We start from the raw sequence: 22,167 nt of genomic DNA, 5'->3' as shown, positions 1-22,167 counted from the left end.
ATCTTCTTGGGGTCGTGCATCTCCAAAAAGCCTATAAATTAGGGGTTGGAACTGAAGCTATCTTGTTGGTTGTGGGCCCAAAACTCTGCTTGACTGATGTATGACCCATATGGGATCTTAACTGGATGGTAAACTGCTGGAAGCACCTCCAAAACTCCTAACTTTCAGGCCTCCAACTGCAACTCAACTAACTATGTGATCTTGAGGTCTTCTTGAGTTGTCTTGAGCTTATGCATGAGCTTGCTTATCTATTATCTCTGTGATTCACTGCCATATATCTCTGTCTCCAGGTACAAATGAAAACCATTGCCTTTTGGATCCTAAAATGACTGTGTTTATCTTTTTGATATGACTGTCATCTCCTTGTTGACTACCTTTATGCATTGTGAACTGTCTTCTATTAGTAAAATCACCGTCCTCACTTTGAGGATCTGCTGTCAAAACTACTCTTTGGATGTTGCTACTGCACTTGTTCTCCAAGCTGCAATTCTTGACTTGGACTGCTAGCACTGTCTGGTATTGGGTGACTGTATCATTGGGTTGAGACTGCATTTTTCTGCTCTTGCAACTCTTTGATAGCCATGCTGCTCTTCAATCTAAAAGAAATCCATGTTCTTTCATTCCCTTATCTGAGTCTGGACACTTGACAGTGATTCTAGCCTTTGCTTTCATGATATGCTTTGCTATTTGTGATCTTAAACATCTTACAATGTTCTCCAAATGAATGTGCCTTATTCTCTGACTGAGACGTGCCCTCACTGTTATGACTGCAAACATAAAGCTTTTGTCTACCTTGCATTTGCTTCTTGGACTGTTCTTTTATGTGTTCTCATGGCTTCATATTTGTACTTAAATCTGGCATGAGAGGCTTGCATTTTTGCTTATTCTTTAGTTCATCAAGCTCCATCTTTAATATTTATACTATTATCCCTCTTCGAGGCTTTGACTGTACTCTTCAGGGACACAAACCACTGTTTATATTCTTTAGGAATCACTATTTTGAGCTTAAAACTCTGTCTTCTACCATATGAAAACACTGTTTAATCTTTCGAAATATTAGTGTCCCTCAACATGGAAATAATTTATCTCTTCAATAAGCTCACTGTAGCTATTGTATGCTTTTGATTGTATTTACTTTTCACTGAACTGTTTCTTCCTTTGGACTGTATTTTCTGTCCTAATTGCTGCACTGTGACTGAATGATTTGAAATACACTGCATCATATTGCTTAGGACTGTCCTTAATGCCTTCATTGTTTGCAAAGCTGCCATCTCTGTTAACTGCTATGTCTCTGTTTCAGGTCTGCAACATCTTGACTGTACATGGATTGCTTTTGCACTGTCAAAGAGCTTTTTCATGTCTACAAACCTCTGATTTGGCTGTCTTTGATTTGGTTTTTGTTCTTGCTAAAGATGACTGCTGCTAACCATAGAATGAGATGACTGCTTGCATTTTATAGATCACTGTCTCTACTTATGATGCAAGGAAACACTTTCCATCAATGCTTTTACTGTCTTTTAAATGCAACATAGTCCTATCACATGACTGTTTTTTAGGAACACACCTTAACCTTGCTAATACTCAGTGAAATGTCACTGTTTTTTCACCTTAAAGGTAGTCCATGAATGTCTTTTTAAGAGGATGCTGCTCTTCATCACAAGATAACTGTTCATTAGCCTTTACACACATCTCATGAAGCAGTCTAAACTCTTATAATAGTGAATGGTCTCTTGTATTTAGTGGAAAGATGTCTCACAAACAGCATAAATAACTCATCAAAGAGTAAAAAGAAACTCCTCCTAAACAATGACTATATGCCTCTTGATGAATGATTCCTGTCCTTAACGTTATATTGTTAAGATCATAGTTGAACTACTCGCGACTCGGCTAGACTCGCCAAGCCTCTGGGAAAAAAACTCAGCGAAAACTCGGAAAAACTCGGCGAAAAACTCGGCAACTTAAAAACACGCTTAAACTTAGTAAAAAATGCATTTTTTTGCAAAATTTAATGAGAAGATGCATCCAATGAGTCAATAAATGATAACACAAAAGAAACAAGCTGATTCTAGATATATTTAAATGCAAAGTGTCTACAAAATCACATCCTCATGAGGAATGCTGATGGCTGGAAGCCTGGAAGCCTGGAAGCAAAATAGTAAATTACTAAATAGTTTTTGTAAAAACAAAAGTAAATACATCATTACAAATTACAATTACAACTTCCTCTTCCCAGCTCTAGCAAAAACGTGGGGAGAGGTAGAACTAGAGGGTCTAGACTGTCTAGTCGTATAAGTCTGTTGTGGGACTGGGTGTGTTTGTGCCTCCTCGCTCGATATGGTTGATTGAGACTCATCCTCCATCCTGGATGAAGCTATGTCTCCACCTGCCTCTGGCACTGGCAATGAATCCTCATCCTCATCCTCATCCTCATCCTCCTCAACGTCATCCAGCTTGAAACCAAATCCACCCCCCTCCTCCATAGCCTACCTCTCCAAATCAGTGATGCCAGTGTCAAAAAACAATGGAGGCTGCTCCTGTGATGTCCAATCACTGTAAGGATCTATATCATCCAAGTCAATTGGACCACCTTCTAGTTCCTCTACCTTTTTTACGCGCAATCGAATATTATATTGCACGTAGACAAGGTCATTGAGCCGTTTCTGTGCTAACTTGCTCCTCTTCTTCATGTGGATTGCTTCAAACAAGCTCCAATTGCGCTCACAATTATATGACTGCAAGGCTGACATAAGACTCTGAGGGCAAATTTTTTGAGATGTGGGGTGTTTCCATCTGCAAAATAAATAAAATGGAAAAGTTAGAAAGCAAAGAGAAAAGAGAAAACATAATTTATCAATCATTTTAGTCTTTAGATCCCAAAATCCAAATGGCAAATGTTATACCTGGGGTTTGAGTGGTTCTTCCTCTCCTAGCCAGCTCTGAAGAGAATAGCTTACCCCTTCCTCCCTCATAATTTTGGAGCTCACTCACAATGAGGTCTCTCTCCTCAACATCAGGTACCATCCTCTCAATGCATGTACTGAGGCCCTCCATGACTTCTCCATTCGAATCTGAGTAAGAACCCCCGAACCTAAAACGAGGGTTGAGGAAGTACCCTGCTGCATGAATGGGTTGGTGGAGCTGATTGTTCCACCTCCTATCAACAATTTCCCAAATGGGATCAAATTTGAGCCTATCCCCCTTGTAGTAATTTTTGATAGACTCCTTGGCCCTATCCATGGCCTCATAAAGATATCCCATCGAGGTTTTATCCCCATCCACCAAGCGAAGAACTCGAACCAAGGGCACTGACACCTACAATTGAAAAATACAAAGTACAAAAAGATCAAAATTTAAATAATGAAGTTACAAATTAGTAATGAGAGACTTGAATCAAGAATAACTAAAATTTAAAAATTAAAGTTTTGAAGTAAGTAACAACCTTCACAATCTCTGCAGCCCTTTGTGCAAATTGGCTGTTGAAGACTATGCATGCGACAACCTCTCCTTCAGGCTTCTTTGAATAAGGTGAGTTAAGCCATTCTCCACTCACAAACATTTGTTTCAAAGAAGTCAATGCAGCAAGAATGCTTTGCAATGTCAAGAAAATCGTTGCAAACCTTGTGACACCAGCTCTCACCAAATCTTTCCCTTGGGTGTGTTGTCTCATCAAATTTAGGACCCAAGGGTGATTGTAAATATATTTGGTGATCCTCCTTGCATCTTTCACAACTGGAGTCACCCACTCAAGTTTTCCTATGTCCCCCAAAAGAAGGTCAACGACATGTGCTGCACAAGGTGTCCAAAAAAGAGTGGGGTGCCTCTCTTGGAGGATTCTTCCTACAAAAGAAGAATTTATTCTTAAGAAATATGCAACCAAGTAAAACAAAGCCCACAACAAATGAAAAATTTGCTAATGCCTAAAGGTGATAATTCAAAAGGATTCTACCTGCTGACACATATGCTGTTGCATTATTTGTGATGATTTGCACCACATTCTCTACCCCCACCTCCATGATGACATGCTCCAACATTCCAGCCAATGTTTCTGCATTTTTCACCTTGCTGGAGGCATCGACAGATTTCAAGAACACTACATTGTCTTTGCAAGCGACCAAAAAATTGATGATGGTGTGGTTCTTGCCATCTGTCCACCCATCAGAAAGAATGATGCAGCCATAATTTGCCCATTCAATTTTTTGATCCTCCATCACTTCTCTTGCCCTAGCAACTGCATTTGTGAGCAACCTGTAAGTGCAAAGTGAAATCAGGTCTTAGTACACAATTTTGATTTAATAAACAAGAAATCTAAAAAATAATTAAAAATGAAATCAAGTGGACTATGTAGTAATTTACTAACCTCCCACTCAAATCCCTGCGAGAAGGGGCCTTGTACCCCTTTCCTAAAACTGTCATAGCAGTCACCAAATTCAGCCAATAAGCATTCTTCGCCACATTGAATGCAATGTTGTTGAAGTACCAAAAATCAGCAACTGCAATGTCAGTTTTCTCATGTACCTCCTTATTCCATTCAATGGCCTCTAATGATGGTTGTGCTCTAGGTGTGTTCCTGGGCACAAAATAATCACCTATCGACCCTGATCGTTGTGATGGAAGTGGAACAGTGCCAGGTACTCTACTAGAGGAAGCAGAAGCAATGGGCGAGGTGATGGTGGGTTTGCGGATACGTGGGCCACACCGAGAGCCCACTATGCCCTTAAGTGCTTCTTCTTCCTCTTCAAGGTCAATAGAAACACCTTGAGATTCAGCTATGGCTGATCTCATAGCTAGCTTTGCCCTCTCCCTTTGCAATTTCTTCTCTTCCCCAGCTGCAAGTAGGGCATTCATTTGTCTTTTTATTTCTTCACTGGTCCCAGGGCATGCTCTAGCATCATGCCTATCTATTCCTGCAAGGTGGTATTTGAGGCGGTTGATGCCTCCATGAAGTATTCTCTCACACTTTATGCATATAATTGACCCAGGATCGGGTCCCTCATAGGCATACCTCCATGCCCCATCTCTAGCACCTCTAGGACGGGTGCCTATATATCCAGATGGGCATGGATCTAGTGGCCATTGCTCCCTTGCCATGATTAATGTTTACTTAACGTACACATACAAAGTGAATTTTTTTTTTAACATTTTAGTTAAACAATTTAGCACTAAGTAAACTATCTACATTAGTTTAAATAAATTTAGACATCATTCGAAGTTTTTTTTTTTTAAAAGTAGGGTTTGAATTTTTTTTGAAAACTAGATTCTTCAAAAAAATTGTGAAAACTCAACAAAACTTGTGTTAAATCTTGTGTAAATAACTTAGAAATGATTTAGACTACCTAGGAATCATTTGTAATCAATCTAAATGCAACAAAAAATAAACAAATTGTTTTAAAAAAGCATAGAGAAAAATAAAAAAACTTACTTGGAATCTGATTTTCCCTTCAAATCCCCTTCAAATCCACTTGGAATCACTCAATAATCACTCCAAATCACCTTGCAAGCCCTTCCAAGTGAGTTTCCCCCTTCTCAGCCCAAAACCATATTGAAAAACAAAAAATGAATGCATTTTATGCCTTTTTCGGCTGATAAGGGAATGCGGGCGAGTTTTTGGTTAAAACTAACCGAGTTTTTGGCAAAATCTCGCCAAAAACTCGACGAGTTTCCCTGGCGAGTAGAAGTCATTACTACTCGCTAGGTCCAAAAACTCGGCGAGTTTTTGTCACTCACCAAGTTTTCGGCGAGTGTGTCATCCTTGGTTAAGATAACAAAAGCATGGAAAGGAAAAAGGAACTCTTCATTGATCTATGCTTTCATGTCCACTAATCACAGTGAAGAGAAATTGCAGTCCACTAATCACAGTGAAGAGAAACTCTCATTGTTCAAAGTCATTTCTCACTAAAAGACCTTGCTTGAATGACAATAGTAAAAATTAATGCAGAGTAGGTTGAGAAATATAACATACCTCTACGTGGATCTTTACTTGACAATCTATTGCCCTTCATAAAACCCTCTGTCATCTGCTGCTTTTTCTCATGCTTTAATGAGCTGTTCTTCAATGAAAATCCACTTGTCTTGCATTCAATGAAAGGTGCAGCTTCCTTCATTGATTTCAGGGTTTCTTTGAGTTTCAAAACTGGTGTTTACTCACGTAAAAGAAGATTTTCCCCTCAAGGATTGCATTCCTGCATTACAACTGCCATTAACTAATGATATGTGTAGTTCCCAACATCAGATCTTTTCTCTCATGCAAACTACTGTAGTCTCCAAACAAACTGCCCCTTTGTGCTTTGTGAAGGCATTCACGCTGTCCTCTTGTCAAAGACTGCTGTTAACACAAGAATGGCCGTCATTTCTGCTTGAACTTGTCATTCATCCTTCTTTACAGCATGTGTAGGGTCTGAATGTAGCTTTTAGGAAAAGCCAGAAGAATTTTGGCTTTGTTTTGCTCATTCGACCAAGTCAAAATAATAAGAGAATAAATGGAACAATATTGAAACTCCTAATTTTTTTGGCAATTAAACCTCAATTATGTACCCCTTTTCTTTTGACATTTAATTCCCCAAAAGCTTTGTGGTAAATAAGGAATATGCAAGACCATTTTTCCCTCAAAGTGAAAATATGGCAACACTACTAATGATTGTTTGATAAAAAAATGCAAAAAGATTAAAGGTTTAAGGGATGCTAAACTAAACCTAGGAATGCAAGGACAACGGACAATTTTGGTGAAACTTAATTAGGCTTTGCTTTGACATGCAAAGAACAACTCCACAAAGCTAGTGTGATCTTCTAAGGTAAGTAAATGATATTCAAATTACCACCAACAACATGGACACTATCAATATAATGCATGTCAATGAGTGAGTAGCAATCGAAGTTGAGCTTATATAAAGAGTTCAGTTGACTATGCAAAGTACTTAACAATCAGCCAAATACCAGTAGTATGAATATACAATTTCTCCATAAATTATGCACAGTGATCTTTCATTTATCTAAAGTATTTAAGCAAATTTAAATTTTAACTTGAGAAGATAGATAACCATGCAAATACTCCAAGATAGAATATAAAATCACCAAGCTTCAATGTCTTAGATTAATTTGGCAGCAATGTAGCAACAATTCTCCAAAATCTCTTATGATCTACAAATGAAAAGAGGCAGCTTACATAGAGCTCCAAATACAAATAAAGGGTCAAGATTGATCTAAAATCAATGTCCAAGATTAAGACAACTAAACCCTAATTAGGGTTAGTTGTAACCTTAAAAAAACCAGCCAATAAAAATTATCACCATAAAAAACCAGCCAAAAGAAAATGAACTCCTTCCTTGGCACAAAATGCGAGGAAGGAGAACAAATAGTAAAATTCCATGCCAACTAGGATTGCAACAAACTTTCCTCTAGGAAAATGTTCCTTTTGTCTCTCTCTTGGAGAGCAAATGCAATGAACTTGGACATGACCACTTCAAGCTCCTCCATGGATACACTTGGCATGATGTCAAGCTTGAACTCAATGACATGCAAACCCTTAGCACATGTAGCAAAGATCTTCTGCCATTCCAACTCCTGCTTTCAAAATTTTCCATGAAAGCCATGAATGAAGAAACACTGTTGAAGAGAGTTGCCGAAAAGCCTGTAGCTGGAAAGAAGTTACCTCTCACTTTATTTTGCAAGTTATCAACATTTAAACCATTATCATCAAGTATCTCCTGCCCATATACCTCTCTAATTGACATAAGAAGCTGATCCTGAATCCCCTTAAGCATTTCTTCTAATTTGATACAATCATCCTTCACCTTTTCAAGAGTTTCCTTCTTAGTTATCAAGGCACAATACCATCAGCCAAAATCATAAACTGCCTTTGCCTCCATCACTTCTCCATCTTCCAAAGTTTGCTTAGGAATTTCCTTCAATACTCGCAAACGGGGAATAGTCTTGTCTTGAATAATTTGGGAGTCCTCCCATGATTCCATTATGTCATGAATTTGGCAAAAGAATGTTGTGACTCTATCATATGTCTGCACAAACTCTATGGTAAACACGCTTGATCAAAGGCACCTGTAATACATCCTTTGGTAGTTTTAGCTTTCACTCTTGTCTCCTCAATGCTCTCATCTGATTCTTTGGAAAGTATTTCAGGAGGAACAAACGTTACATCTACTTGCTGGAGTGGCTTCATCAAACGTTGTATATAATCTACTAACTGCTTATTGTCTTTCTCAACTGTCTTTTCTTTTCATTTTCCTTCCTCAACTACTCTTCAATGTTCAAAACTGAAGCCTGTAGCTCATCATCTGCTTGACTCTTAGTGATAGGACCTAGATCAATTTCTCTTACATAATAATCTTCAGCTGTAATCTCCTCTCTCGGTTTGTCAACTCTCGGAGTTGCCACTTGCATCACTCGGGAACTAAAATTTTCATTTATGATTTTGGAATATTTCTAAGGTTTCTTCTTTTCTTTTGCTTGTCCTACCCAGGCTAAGACAGTATCCAAATCTTTCACTTCATCAATTACTGCTACAGGCTTCTTCATTCTTTCCCTTAGTCATTCTAGTGCTTGGCTTAATTGCTTATCATCTTCCTCCAATTCATCTTGCTCTTGATTTCCTTTTGAGGCTGAGATCGTTTCTTCATGGAACTCTTTCTCATGAACGTCTATGTTTATCCCTAGCATGTCTCCGATAGTATTTGCTTGCTGATTGTGTGTAGGATCTCCATTGTGAGGCGGTGAATTCACTTCCACATTCTCTTGCTGGATAGGTTCATTTGATTCATTTATACTTCTATCTTGCAAGTTTAGAGTAACTCTATCTCCTTCCTGGGATTCATATCTTACCTTCGAAGCTGCTTTCATATCCACAAAGAGATCCACTTCCCTCACGGAAGAGGTGCTGGTGGTAGATTGGGTAGTTGCTGATTTGTGCTTCTTTTGCTGAACTGGCTCATCATGCACTGCTTTTTTATTCTTTCTTTGAGATTGTGAACTCTTGGGAACATCTCTCGTTGTCGTGATTCCCTTTTTTTTGTGTATTCATTTCATTTTCTATGCTTTCATCTTCGGATTCCTCGGAATATTCATATTAGGAAGATGATGATTCTTTGTTGTTCATCAATTCATAAGTTAGAGGGATGCTTTTCTTTCTTAGCTTGTCAACTTGATGGATCACCCATCTCTTAGTGTCATCTATCACTGGCTGATCAATTATCTCAGGATGAGTAGTCTCCAAAACAGGCCAATCTAATGAGGGAAGAGGTCTACCTTTCTCCTTTTCAAAATGTTGTAATATAAATCTACCATCCTCGTCTAGCTGATCAGGCACACAATAATATTGTAAGTCTGATCATGTCGAGTGATAACCTTGAATACATTCTCTTCCTTATCTCATAGTCATCTATTGCATTGGCCCAATGATCTTCAATGTGCATAAGATGATGGAATTTTCTTCTCGTTTACCGTCTTGATGTTGTGGTGAGGATCAAAGTTATCTCTTGTAGGGTTTGTCTTGAGATTGTAATACTGCAACTCCTCTTCGGATCCTTGTGCTGCTTGTAAGGTAGAACATGTCTCAATGGACTTCCCTACCATGATGGGGAAATTCGTTCTTGCCTTCATATTTTTCTTTTGAATCTTATCATACTCCAACAATTGTCTTGATAACTCTAGCAGCACCATCCTATCCGTAGGATACCTTGGAAGATGGTATGCATATGAGGAACATCCTTGTATCCTTAGATAAGTGAATTTGGGGAATTGGATGTACCACGAACCATACCTCTTGATCAGATTCATAGCTTCCTTAGACAATCTCATGTGAATGCCTCTTTGTAATGTTTTCACAATGTGCATTGTGAAGGCATCATTCACCCTCTTGTAGTGAGCAATGCTGTGCAAATGTAATTGAGAATAGGCATCGTATAGCAACATTTGTCCTTCACTAGGTCCAACCGGTGCATTACAAGTTAGTCCTTTGTATCTACAATATTTTGTGAGGAGATATACTACATATTAAAAGTCTTCGTTTGCTCTACATTTTCAATTGTTCATTCATGTTGTCACTTACTAACTGTGCCCAATTGATGATCTTGACTCCTTTTGCAACTTCTTTGATGTAATACCACATCCAATGCTCATACGAAGAAGCTTGGGGTGACCAATTTTCCAAATCCCTCCTTGAAATCAGATTTGAGAAGCCTCTTTGGTAATCTCGTATGGTGATGTCTAGGTTGCTTGATCCACTCACTGTTGACAATCTCAGCGCATTTATCAGGTTTGCTATCGTACAATGCTAAGGCATCCTACTTGCTCTTGTAAATCATGGAGTCATATTTGGGTAGATTGAACGCATCACTGCTGTCTTGGTGAGGTAAGCTATCATTTTACCATCAGGTACCACGAATTGTCTTTGTAGTGCTTGGCACATTCCACAATTAGCTCACTACATTGAACTGCAGGAGGAAAGCCAGCAACATGAGAGATGCCATTCCTTGTCAACTTTCTCGCTATCTTGGAAGTACTATACTTCCCTTGTTCGAACACTCGATCTCGAAAGTCGTTGATGTCAATGTGACCAAGGTTAGTGTCACCAACCTTTCGCCATTTGGAGGAGAGCTTGGATTCCAAGAGTACTCCTCTAAACTCGTTCCTTATTTGCACCTGCCTTCTGTTACCTCTGGTCTTTGCTCCCGATATCTACCTGCAAGACAGGAATACTCCCAATTACCAAATTGATATTGCTTGGAGTATTTAATGATTGGATGATGGCAAAAGTTGAAAAGTCAGATTGCAAACTCCTTATGTCTTAAAGTTTTAATTGAAATGCAACACGCCCATGAGATTGATGCAACGAATGTGAAAAGATAAACCCTAATTAACCCTCATGTTATGAAATCTGAAAAATGCAACAAGAAACCCTAGCTTGAACTTAAATCCTGACAGCATTCTCAGCTTTCTACATGCCCCAAACAAGGTAAAAAAACCCAATTTTGTCTTAAAAAAATTGAATTGCAGCCAGGAAATCAGTCTAAAATGATTGAATTGCAGTGCATGGTAGACCAGATAGACATGAAAATGATATAAATAATTCAGACATCTAACTTGGAACAAAATTTAATCCTAGGGTTTCTTGAAATTAGCTGCAAATGATAATCTTGCCTCTAAATCAGGTCTGCAATGGAGTTTTGATCAGTGTTGATGGTCTGATTTTGGATCGCTACAGGTCTGGTATAAATCGATTTTTTAAATCCGCTAAAAGTTCGAATTTGGTTCAATGCTGCTTGATGTTTTCCTTAAATTGCTTCAATGTTACTTTCAAATGCTTGACTGAATCGCCTTCCTTACCTGGATCTGCAGGTATGATCGAGTTTGATATGATGTTTTGAATGGTTGAGCAAATGGAATGCTCAACCCATTCTTATTTAGGCGCCTCCAATGTCAAGGGCAGTGTCTGTTCAAATTCAAGACTGACTTTGACGAGTAAAACAAGTTGCTTCATTTCCATCTTTTGGCGTTTCTTCTCCTATGGCCGACTTGACATGCCTTTCTTATGATTTCAAACCTTGGCGCACTTTGCTTGGGCGCACTTTCTATGATCAATTGTGCAAAGGGGAGCACAAAATTGGTGTTCATTTGCACAATTTGCTTACTTGAGTGCATTTTCCACCTTCATGTGCACAATCAAGGCGCAAAATCCATGTAGTCTTGCACAAAGTGTTGCTTGCTAGGGTGCATTTTACCTTCTCATTTGCAGAAGGAGGGTGCATTTTGAGTGTCTATGTGCACAAAATTAGTAATTAGGTGCAAAATAAGCTTGTGCATGCACAAAACCAAATGTTGATCAAGTCTTGGCTTGGGCACAAAATTGACCTTCTTTTGCACAAACCCTGAGGTGCATTTTACCCCGTCTTGCACAACTAGGGTGCAAAATGCATATGTGTATGCACAATGCGCCTGGGTCCATACTTTGTCAAATTTTGAATGATGAAACCTTCATGATTGCGTCGTTCCACTTTATTTGCATTAGCCTCACTTAGTGATAGATTCGGTGTCATTCGAGTTTTGCCAATGGCATGATGAACTTGAGTGCACATTAAGGGCATCCTTGCACAATGTAGGGCGCAAAACACACCTATGCTTGCACAAGGTGTCAAGATGATACACTCAGACAATTCCATTCGTTCCTCTAACTTGATGGTTGTTGGGTTGCTTGATCTCATCTAGACACACTAACCTTACACAAACCTAATCACTCCGGATGGTTTGCTTCTATAATCTAGTGACCTTGGGTGTACAATACTTGCGTAGGTGCACTGGCACTGCTAACTCATTGGGACTGACTCTTAACACTTAGACGAAATCAACCCTAGCAATCTAGCATCTTTTTTGCAATGTTGACAACTCCTGGCAACTTTGCAATTTTGACATTTTACCATCCCAAACCCTAAGACCTAATCACACTAACAACTGGGATCTTGGTAATTGTTATCACAAAAGCTTGCACCCTTGCTGAGCTATCAACTCAGCAACCTTGTGAAACATGGAAACAACCCCAAAGTGTGGGACCTTGCGCAAAGGGGGTTGAATCTTCGGAGAAGGCCGACTTCCTTCTCTATATAGGTGCAGGTGTTGAACCAACTCAACATTTCAAAGCTAATTCCTAAGCCTACCCTAACAACATGCAGAGGAAAAGAGAAGAGAGAAATTGCTTGAAACAAGGGAGGTGATGCACCAAGAAGAGATAGTTCCTCTCCCTACCTAAATGACACAAGTAATTAACTGAAACACCCTGAAGATGCACAACTTTCAGTTATATGAGTAACCCCAATGCATAGATGAAGGTTAAAATCCATTGAATGCCAAGAGGGGAGAAGGATTCCCACAAGTCACACTCTGAAAACCAGTTAACACAACATATACGAAGAGAAAGAGCCACAACATGCACCTATGATGAAGGTAAGAAAGCATACACAACATACATAGGTTAAAAGAAGGCAAGAATAGTGTTCTTCAATTAATCATAAGGTTAAATGCCAATCTTACAGTTGCAGAAATGCAAAGATTACAAGTCTTCAAGAGAAGAGGAGAGCATAAGAAAACTCCAGGCAGCAGGGAGAGAACCCTTTACAATGAGGCTTAACAGCCTTTATATAGAAAAAATGGGTTACAATGGTGATCATGACCCCTGCATGTCAGTCTGGAAGTGCAGGGAAGTGCATGCACCTGACTTGTACATGCAAGCAACCTAGCCATACCTCCAAAGGCAATTCTCAGGAGGATAGATTGATTGACCTTCCAAAGTTAGGCATGACATAAGTCACCAAGCATGGCCTTGTACCTCCCTTGATGGAAATCCTGCCAAAAACATTAAATGCACCCCGTGGCTCGACAAAAAAATTGCATAAGTCACCAAATTGTCGGAGAATTTAAAGCCTTGAGTGTCGATCACGCCATCCGGAAGTGTTGCAAGTCGGAAGTAGTTTGGAAAACTTCGGAGACCGGGGTCACCGTAGTTGGGGAACTTCGGGGACCGGAGTCTCCGTAGTTGGACAAGGATCTTCGGAACCTGGGGGTTCCGGAGTTCCGAGGTAGAAGATTAAGGAACTTGGGGAACTTTGGAGACCGGGGTCTCCGTAGTTGGGGAACTGCAGGGACTAGGGTCTCCGTAGTTGGGGAACTCCGTGGACCGGGGTCTTCGTAGTTGGACAAGGAACTTCGGAACCTGGGGTTCCGGAGTTCCGGGGGTTGAAGATTAAGGAACTTTAGAACCTGGGGGTTCCGGAGTTTCGGGGTAGAAGACTTAGGAACTTGGGGAACTTTGGAGACCGGGGTCTCCGTAGTTGGGGAACTTCGGGGACCGGGGTCTCCGTAGTTGGACAAGGAACTTCGGAACCTGGGGGTTCCGGAGTTTCGAGGTTGAAGACTAAGGAACTTCGGAACCTGGGTCCGAGGGTTGAAGACTAAGGAACTTCCAAACCTGGGGGTTTCGGAGTTCCGGGGTTGAAGACTAAGGAACTTCGGAACCTAGGGGTTCCGGAGTTCCGGGGTAGAAGACAGAAGAAAAGCTAAGGGAAGGAAGGGAACTTCGGAGACTTGGAGTTCCGAAGTTCCGGAGCAGGAAAGAAAGAAGCTAAGGCAAAGAAACACGGAACCTCGGGGTTCCAAAGTTTCGAGCTAGAGAAAGAGAGGGCCAAGGAACTTCCAACAAGACAACACTTCAAACCATGATTTCACTGCTTTTTTCCTTGATCAACTGGGTAGCGTTGGTCCATGGAACATATCTCCGATCGGTTCTCACTGATGGACCAAGGGTGTCATAAAATGACAACAGTAACTTGATCACATCCTAAAGGCCAAACTTCACACTTGGAGCACAAGATTTGATGCCAAACTGCCACCCTAACCCTAGGAACTAACACAACCGGAAAGCAAAAAAGGGCGTCCCAATCTGTAATGGGGCGATGTGTGAAAAGGTCACAACACAAAGGTTAGGATAGAATTTAATTGACTCCTAAAAAGAGTTGTTAAAGTCATAGCTGTAGTCATAAGCATTATTGCGTTTACAACGAAGGGATATATTGTATTTGAGAGTCTGCAAATAGGCTGAATATTTCCAGTTTTGTAGCATAGATTAGCTGGGTTCCATACATTTTGGAGTGGGCGTTTTCCAGATTTTTTGTTGTTCTTCCTTATTTAGCGTTTTCGTTATGTAACTCTAGGAAACTATTAATCAATTGTTCATTTGACTTGCTAGTCAATTACATCAAGTGGTATAAGAGGTGGGACTGAGTCCTCTGTGTGAGAGTTAATGAACTCCATAACAAAGTACATTTGTGTGTTGCATTGGAAGTGGATTAGAAGAGCTATTACCCACAAAGGAAGAAGAGGAGCAGAAAACAGCAAAGTAGCTAGAAGCCTATGCTAGGCAAACCTTACTAATATGATCAAAGCCCTTCAAGCAAGGCTTGATTTCATGGAGACTACACAGAGAAGAGGAGAGGTCATCATGGAAGACATTAGTGAGGATGAGAGGGAAGATTTTGCTGTGCATGAAGCCATGGGCAGTGATTTTGATGAAGAAATCACTGCAGAAGATAGCTGACAGCAAATTGAGGTCTGACCTAGCAACTTATTCGAGAAACTTGAATCCAGGAGTTGATAAACTAGATAATAAAGTTGGAGAAATATTGAGTTTGAAGTAATTGAGGACCCCATCCAGTCAAGTATGCAAGCACAAAAATGAAGGGACATGTCGTGTTGTTATGGGACTTTGTGCAAAGTGAGCACATCAAGATAGATAAGGGAGATATATGATTGTGAACAGATAGTCAAGATGTTTAAGGGTAAGATTATGCTGCTAAACAATACGATGGACTTGTTCAAGGTCAAAAATTTGCACCAAAAGGAAACATTCGTAAAAGAGTATATGAAAGAGTTCTATCGAGTTAACACTCAGGTTGATCTCATAGAGGATGACACATAAAAAGTCTTTGGGTATATTGATGGGTTGTTCATCTCATTGGAGGATGATATATGTTTGCTATGAGTGCCTTTGGTCAAAGAAACCTATCAGCTTGTGCTCAGAGCATAAAAGTTTTGTAAAAACATATTGCAAGAGGTAAGGGTAGTAGGAGAAAGAGAAAATAGGGAAAATTAAGACAAACATAAACACAAAAGGAAAAGAAGAGTACAAAAAGGAGTTCTACATGGAGCTCCAAGGGAGTGAAGACTTCAAGCCACAAAAGAAGAAGAGGGGAAAGAGGTTGTGGCTTCAAAGGACTTGCTTCATATATGGACAAATATGTCATAGGGCATTTGAATGTCTGAAGCCAAGTGAGAGCAAGGTCATTTGAAGAAGAGTGTGCATGATGCACAACTTGAAGAGGAGAGTGAAGAATAAAGTGCATGAAAAAAACTTGATGATGCACAAAGTTCTACTCAAGCTAGCCAAAGAAGAAAACAAACCATGTTTGAAGAAGAGCATCTTCCACACCAAGTGCAAGGTAGGTGGTAAGTGTTGCAAATTGATAATTGATGGAGGCAGCACAAACAACTTGGCATCAATTGAGATGGTTTAGAAATTTGCTTTAAAACATGTCACACACCCCATGCCATACAAAGTCTCTTGGTTGTAGAAGGTACAACTCATTGTGACATAATTTTGGAAGATTGAATTACACATTCGAGGTCATGCAAACAAGGTATGATGCATTGTGTTCCCAATGGATGTATGGGCCAATTCTGTTGCTGATTTGCGGATAATGGTTTTCAATGTTTCTCTTAGATTCCACATGCCATATTGGTTTATGTTATTTAAGTTTCTCTTTCCAACTTTCTCTGTTGGTTGCTGCTTGGTGTATCAATCAACCCTGGCAATGATTTTTACATTTCCAACAGTGAAGGATTCTAAAGTACTTATATGATAGCATGTCTAATGTTAGACATCTCAAAGTTGTGATCAAGAATTTCTAGTTGGTTTTGTTATTATCTCCCCATTCACTAAGATCACCATCAGCAAAGCTATTGCAATTACAAGGAGAATCATAGAAGGGCACCAAGAGATTGGTTGAAATTCATCTCAGGTCAACCTGCTGTTGATGCAATATATCAATAGACATGGTATTCCTATGGGTTCACCTGTCATACTTAGTAGCAGACTTGTTTACGGTATATTTCAAAGTTTCCAGACTTGGACTCGGCTCGGACTCGGCAAGGCCGACTCGACTCATGACTCGGCAACGACTCGGCAATGACTCAGCAAAATAAAAAAACCCTTGAAATTAAGAGATTTTTAACAATTTAAAACTTGTTTCATGCACCCATTATTGAATAAAGCCCAATTATAATGTGTGCTAGCTTGTTATGCCATGAAAGGCATGTTGGTAGAGTATCTACTTGTTTGGGGCTTTTGTTTAGTATTTTCTTTGGCCAAATTGAAATTTTGGGAGCACCAACATGAGACATCATGAACATCTTCACTTGGAAACTGTAAGGAGTGCTTGTGTATGGTAGCATTAAATAGTGTGCTTGTTGAACTTAGGTTTTACCTTGGGACTATAGTTGACCTTGGTCTTTCTTGGACCTCTTAGTTTTTAGGCTATATATATGTTGGATGGAAGGGGGAATTGTGAGGCTAGAAGGGTTTGAAAATATGCTCCTCAGAGACATGTCCCTTGCCAAAAATAACCTTGTGCCCCATGGGGGGATTTTTTGGGATGTGGGGACAGGTAGGAAATGTCCCCAACTCACCCCCTTTTTCAAAATTTTAAGACACATCACTGTTGTGAGGTACTCACACATCACCCCATTGCAAATGAAGACCCCCACTTTTTGCTTTCTACGGTTAGCTCTTTTAGTTTTGTTGTTGGTCGTTTTAGTGTCTTAGCCTTTGCATTGAAGGGATTGAGTTTCTTAAAGGTCATCAAATCAGGTGGATCTCCTCAAGGTGGAGTGAAGGAGTTTAGGTCATTTGAGTGATTAGGGGTTATGTAGATCATTCCTAGGGTTTTTGTGTACTATCTGGTCACGCTTCAAGTTGCTAAATCAAACCTTGGTTGAATGCATAGTGTCCTCCTAGGTCCCGTCCCTTACATCAAGGTCAGAGTGAACTCGCCTTAAAAGTTTGGAATGTCATCCTGATCTTGAAATGGCCTGAAATTTGACTGTCTGGAAATTTGAAGGATCCTCCAAAAACTAGATTCTGCATTATAACTCATGGAGGTCCGAAACCACTCTCAAACATCCTGACAATATATATGGAATATGACTTAAAGTATAACTTATACTTAAATGTTATATTCCATATATGAATCCTGACGGAGAGACTAACTTGTCAAACAAGTCAAAACATTGACCTGTCGTGGCCGAGTCTTGGAGCTTGGACTCGGCGAGTTTTGCCATAACTCGCTTGGCTCGTGAGTCAGGCGAGTTATGGTCAAAACTCGCCGAGTCCGAGTCTCGAGTCAGCAAAACTCGCCGAGCTTGGCTCGATTCACCAACTTGGCGAACTCGCTTGACTCGCGGCGAGTTTGGGAACTCTGGTATATTTTGAGAATGCCATTGATTCTTTTCCCCCAAGGCTAAAACCAAATGGTGGAAAATATTTCTCAATGATACAAATTTAAATTGGACACAGGGGAGTGACAGTGTGATTCCGTAAGAACATGCCATATTATGTAAGATTCACAATGCAGATGGAGAATAACAGTTATCAGTGATTTACCTTTTCTCTATGTTTTTAAAAGGTGTGATGGTTCAACAGGTTGAAAAGTTAAGGACATGCATACCTATACTCCCAAGCTGATACCCATCACTGCCCATCAAAATGGTTTTCTTTAAACTCTAGCTGGTAGCTTGAGACTTTTGAACAACTAACATATTGAGCAAGAAAGGAGACATCTGAGCTTCTAAAAAGGGATGACTATACTGGCTAGAAAATCTAGGAGGAGTTTCACAAGACTTGTAGTTTTTTGTCCCATACATCTGGAGGTCAACAAACACAATTACCAAAATCTTGAAGAGGAATTCTTCCATGCACCTTAAAACCAAGTTTGAAATCACATCGGAAACAATTTATTACAACTCAAAGCAGTGGTGTTTATCTAGATGCCTTTTCCTGTTATAGCCTGGACATTGGTGAAACTGGTAGATCTATTCAGTCGTTCACATTCAGATTCAGCCAGGGTGGTAAAATACCTTAAATAGTCCAAGGCTATCCATTTTGCCACTTTTTTGCCACTTTTTTTCTTTGAGCAAGTTTAATGTATTTCTATGTAATAGCTGATGAGCGATGCATTTGCAAGGTTGCAAAATGAGATTGTTTTACACGGATAAGTTGTATATATGTGCGGTCCTATGGAATCCACAAACTCATACTTTTACCCCTTGATACTCGTCACTCTTATTGGAAATGTATCCCCATTTGGAGAGGTATATAGAAACATCTTCGCACCTACTTCAGATTATGACATTTCCTTGTCTCTGTCTTGTGGAAGCATTCCTTGAAAATCAGGAAATTTCTCACAGAATTTTCTTATATTACATATGGAATGTAGGTTAAATTGTTTTTTTCCTGTAATTGCTAATAACTGGTTGACAAGTGTTAAAAAAGCTGAAGAAAAGGAGGAGAAAAACAGTAATAGGTATGTATTTTCTATTTTTTGCATGAAAATTTGATTATTTGAGCAGAAAAATTTCCAATCAAATCTAAATGGTACTAGAAAGAAGAGAAAAAAAGAGGTGGCTTATTATGTCTGGGCATGGAAGTTTTATATGTATAAAAATAATATAAATATAAATATACAATCAATAAATTTAATGTATTTTTTTTAAAAATAAGAAACATAAAATTAGTATAAACAATATAATTTTATAAACATAAAATAATATATGTGTATTGAAGGGAAATACTGTTAGAGAAATACAGCCTTCAGAGGTTACAACGAGCCATCAGTGGCAAATGAACATTTGAGAAACAAGAACTGCTCTGTGCCCAGAGATTACAAAGGATTAAAAAATGAGAAATAGATATGTTAACTGCGCATAAAAAGTATTAAGGAAAAGATAAATAACCATAGAAGAACCGTATGTACAGTCGTGTCTGTTCTGTTTTCTGTTGTATTTAGTGCATAGAGGCCTAAGTATGGTTGCCATTCAAGTATATTGTCAAATTTTTATGTGCTCGAACAGCTTATATCAAGTGGCATTGTCATTGAATGAGTAGTAGAATTTGGAGCCTAATGTGCAAACTGGGAAAGATTGAAATCAGTATGTGGTGGAAAAATGTGTCATAATGCACAGAATTCGTATGTTAAAAATAAGTTTGTGCATAGACAAAACGCTTTTGTGGACATTTATGAGAAGAAAACTTAGAGAGCTTAATTGCATTTAAGAAAAAAAACATCTCCGAGAAGAAAATTGTCAGAGCTTAACTACAGTTATTAACACCATTTCTTTTTGGTCCTAAAAATATGCTTTTTTTCATAAGAGTTTCTTTGAATGATTTGCCCTGGGTATGCCCAGAGTTCTCCCTGCGACTTTGGGTTTATCCCAGAGATGCATCTGAGATGAATCCTGGGCATACCCAGAAGGGACCTGACCTGGGAACTGTACCTGGGCTGGTTCAGTCATAGATGCTCCCAGAATTCAGACATATCTGGCATGAACCCATGGTCTTGGGTACCCTGGGTGTACCCAGGAGCGACCTGAACTGAGACCTGTACCCAGACTGGTTCAGTATGGGTACATCCCCAGAAATGGGTGAACCGGTAACATAGTATAACACTAACTCTAAGCGCCTGTTAGATCATATATTTATAATTTGCTGTCTCCAAGCACCTGCGTTCCATGTTTTTGATAACGTGTCATCTCAATTTCAATCCCCATCTCCTGCTGCCCAGATGCCTTCCATCTTCAGGTCATCATATATAATGTCTGCCATATTTGAAAATTTTCAAGATATCTTTTGTTTTTTGAAGTATATACCTGTTGCAGTAGATTCCCTTCATAATGGTACTATTTTAATAATTGGACTTGGAAGCATTTTGAACGGATAGGATAGAAATATCTAAAATATTCTGGATATTTTGCTGGATAAATTTATTGATTTGAGGTCAAACTCCAATAATTTTCAACCTTATCTCAATATCTAGGTGCTGGCAGGATTTTCCTTTAAGTATGATGGCTTTTACGTGATGATGATCAGCTCTAAAATAAAGTCTTACAGTTGAAGATTTCTTACCTTTTAATTGTTTATAACAATTTTTAAATTGCTTTGTTTTATGCAGGCCATACATGGAAGGAATGAACATCACCAATGTGCTCATATTGACTATGGGAAATTTGGCATGGTTTTTGCTCATATCAACTTTTCGATCACAAGGTGGAAATAATCAAATCTCTTTCTGGGCAACAAAATGATCATCTTTAGAATTGCAAGTGGATCTGTAAAAAACGGGTCAAATCTCTACATCGTATTTTCTTAATAAGGATTTGACTTGAATGGAATTTGCCTTTCTCATGGAAGGTCATCTAGAAACGCTGGGATGCTAATCCTGTCAAACTTTTGGGTATCAAAGGAATGGAAGATTTTTTAAACTGGCACTTTGGATCTAAAGGTAACAAGATGTCAAACCTAAAGGTATAAAGCGACACGTGCTTCAGCAAAAAGCTGTACAGTGGTCATTTCGAAGGTAAATGTAGCTGTCCATATATGATGTTCAGGTCACTTTGATTTAAAGATATTGAATAGATTCTTTACGATTTTGGAACTTTTTTTAATGTATTCCGAAATTCACAATTCATGATTCTTTGATGTTCTGTCTCATGGCTTATGGACAGATGGTCTGTTTTTCACTAAACCATAAAGGCATATCTTTTTTATTTCCTCCAGCACTTGTTCCATCATTTGTAATGGAACTTTGAAACCTTCATTCTTGCCATGCTAATGTGACTCTGTTAATATTCCTTAACATAAAAGTTTGATTATAGAAAATGACTTTCTCAATAAAAAGTGATGGCTTAACAGAAGAGAGAAGAAATATCAAATATAGGAAAGTGGTCGTTAACGCATAAAGGAAAAGCAATGGAAGTGTAAGACTAGTCAGTTCTGTGGCTTAGAGGCCGATAACTTATTCAATGTTTGATGGACATGCTAATGTCAAAACATGGATTTCCCTTCTTGTGACATATTGGTGCAACAAACTGAGGAGTCTTGGGCATCGGCTTCTGTCGTGATTAGTAGAAGCATTAACATAAATTGAAGTGAAAAGGAGGCTTAGCCTTACTTTGGGATAGAGTACATGCCTTTGGCATCATTTGTAAGATTTAAATGGAGCAAAGATGCTTTGAATATCATATCCAAGATTTGCTTGAAGACAAGAAAATGCAATTGAGTTCTCCGTTTATTAATATTTGATGTAAGTCACGCAGGTGCAAATACAGGTGCTAATTAGCTTTGTTGGTTATGCTTAATGTAACACTAGATATTCTTAAAAAGTTTTTTGAAATGGTTGTAGCCTCTATATCCAATTTAACCTGGTTCTTGCACTGGACTTTCTTCAGTGTGCCTTAAAATTGTGTAGTTATTTGTGTGCACTCACATACTACTAGATAAGAATCTAACACTCTTTGAGATGCATTAACTCTGTTTCATAATAAGTAAAATTGCATTTCAGGATTGAA

The 22,167-nt window shown here is 39.0% G+C and overlaps 1 protein-coding gene across 4 annotated transcripts in view; it reads left to right on the top strand.

Annotated features, from left to right (window-relative positions):
• LOC131067154 (pentatricopeptide repeat-containing protein At1g05670, mitochondrial) overlaps window positions 1–22,167 on the top strand; it is a 56,577-nt gene that overhangs the window by 33,160 nt on the left and 1,250 nt on the right. For 2 of the 4 annotated variants that reach the window (XM_058002096.2, XM_058002097.2), the window contains exon 2: window positions 20,772–21,176. The gene's annotated coding sequence lies outside the window, so the exon portion shown is untranslated. Of the gene's footprint in view, window positions 1–20,771; window positions 21,895–22,167 lie in introns of those variants that run through there. The other 2 variants (XM_058002098.2, XM_058002095.2) reach the window with 2 other exon arrangements.

This window comes from Cryptomeria japonica, chromosome 11, assembly GCF_030272615.1.
Source record: "Cryptomeria japonica chromosome 11, Sugi_1.0, whole genome shotgun sequence".
NCBI lineage: Eukaryota > Viridiplantae > Streptophyta > Pinopsida > Cupressales > Cupressaceae > Cryptomeria > Cryptomeria japonica.
Note: the sequence above shows the minus strand (reverse complement) of the source record. Positions and strands in the feature narration are given on the sequence as shown.